General features: G+C 39.5%; 1 protein-coding gene across 2 annotated transcripts in view; it reads left to right on the top strand.

Moving 5' to 3' along the window:
- Nucleotides 1-2,149, top strand: part of LOC101856956 (60S ribosome subunit biogenesis protein NIP7 homolog) — a 49,252-nt gene that overhangs the window by 32,592 nt on the left and 14,511 nt on the right. The window lies entirely within an intron of this gene.

Below are 2,149 nucleotides of genomic sequence, written 5' to 3' on the forward strand. Positions count from 1 at the left end.
GAGGGGGGTTGAAAATGAAAATAATTCCAGGTTATGAAGTAGCGTTGCGTTCATGTGATAGATCTAAAGCCGTAGTGGAATCAAAAGGAGGAAAACAAATAATGTAATATGATAATAACGGGTTCCTACTTTGACAAGAAACTACCTTTGTACTCGAGACGTTTATACGTGGTCGTATATGTGTTCATGCGTGTGTGTATGTGTACATTTAGATTTTTGTAAAAATCTTTATGTATGCAATAAAAATTTAAAAAATGATTATGTACAAATCTCCGTGGGCGCTTATTTGACTGCGTTTGTGTGTGGTGTATTAATTGTCAGTATGTGTACGAATATTTTTGAGTATACAATTATGTGTTATATGTATGTACATATGTATATGCATGCATGTGTGTATATGTGTTTGTGCGCGTGTTTGTCACATGTGTTTTTAGTGTGCAGGAGGCTTTGTTTGTGACGGTATTTACTCATGGTACCTTATGGATTTATTCGCAAGAGTTAAGACGTTATTGAATACACATAATATATTATGAGCTTGTGGAAGAAGGCTCTACACTACCTTACAGAAACCGCAAACCAACTCGGCGCAAGTGGGCGTTGTTATTTTCATTCCAATGACCAGTAAGTGCAGATAAATCGATGCCGGTGTAGTTGAAGGTCTTCCGCAGGACCAGTCGAACAAATGGTTTAGCTGAAAGTCTACCGGGTTATAGGCTGGACCCCGTGATTTCTTGAAAATGGTCCCGTCTGTTCGCTTGCTGTCGCCATAATTGCTTGTTAGTCATAATCTTTACCACCGCAAAATTATTTAATGTAAACGACGCGGCAACTTGAAGCAATCCACCCACCCACACACTGCAATAATGTTTAACGCCACTACTTTTGGTCGAAATGCCCCCCCCCCCCTTTAAAGCGCTGTTGTTACTGCGGTACACAATGGTCGATCGGGCGCAGATAAACCACATCTTTAACTCAGGATTACAAAGTTCAATCTGATAGTTTTAGTTGTTTTGAGTTACTGTAAGACCATGAGATCAGGAACCAAATGTTCTATCTGCTCTATCAAAATCTTAAGATCATTCGTAGGTCTATTATACTCAAAGAATTGCATTCGAAAAAGCTTGACATGTTGTGAAACTCAAAATGTTTGACGTCCAATTTCTCAAAAACTAGGTACTAATGAGCAGATTATAGAACTCTGTAATTCTGGGGTAGTGCAATATCTCTTACATTCTATTATTTGTCACACCTTCCTTAGTTTGCCTTCCCGATGTAGACAGTGTGGGATGACGTGGTCTGACAGTCTAAATGTCAGCAAGAGACGGGTGGCTGGCGGGTGCTTTTGTGTGGTTTGCTCTTTAAAAAAAATAAATCGGACATCTCTTAGTGGTTGGTGGGCGTGTGCTGTGGTGTGGTTTGCTCCTTCTTTTCCTATTAAACATCTACTAGTGGGTTGGTGGTTCGTTAATGGTCTGGTGTGGTTTGTTTTTTCCTTCCTATCAAAAACAAGTGTATGTGTCGTCCGTATATGTCCTCCTTAGATTTTGTTTTTGTTACTTTCTTGTAACATCTGTAATCTTCAGCACTTATGACTTAATTGTGTTGCAAGTGCCGTAAAACGCTAACCAAAACAAGCGTCTGGAAATCTACTATCCGTGTCTCTCCTCTTACTTTGTATTTTACTCTCTTGTAACACCTCGACTAATCTTCGGCACTTATAGAAACCAATCGTGTTGCAAGAACCGTAAACTCTTTAAACTAAAACAAACATCTCTTCTCCTTCTCTTTGTATTCTACTCTCTTGTTACAGCGCAAAATTATAATCGAGGCTTATAGTATGGTCTTATTGTGTTGTACGTGCATTAAACTCTCAACTAAAAACAAAAAATTACTGTGAGCACTAGGCCAGAATATGGAGTGCCAGGGCTGTTAACGACGACTGACTAATTTCTGTTGCTGTGCGAAGTGACGAATCCCGCTAGGCGTGTTACTGGAAAGTGTTGAAACATCGGAGGAAAAAAAAGCAATTATTTTACGGCCGGGTCTTTGTATGAATGGCAGACGAAATATACTATTTACTACATTTTCTGTTCTTGTAGTGCATACACAGGCGCTCGTTTGAGTGAGTGAGTGAGTGTGTGTGTGTGTG

This window comes from Aplysia californica, unplaced genomic scaffold, assembly GCF_000002075.1.
Source record: "Aplysia californica isolate F4 #8 unplaced genomic scaffold, AplCal3.0 scaffold00073, whole genome shotgun sequence".
NCBI classification, from domain to species: Eukaryota; Metazoa; Mollusca; class Gastropoda; order Aplysiida; family Aplysiidae; genus Aplysia; species Aplysia californica.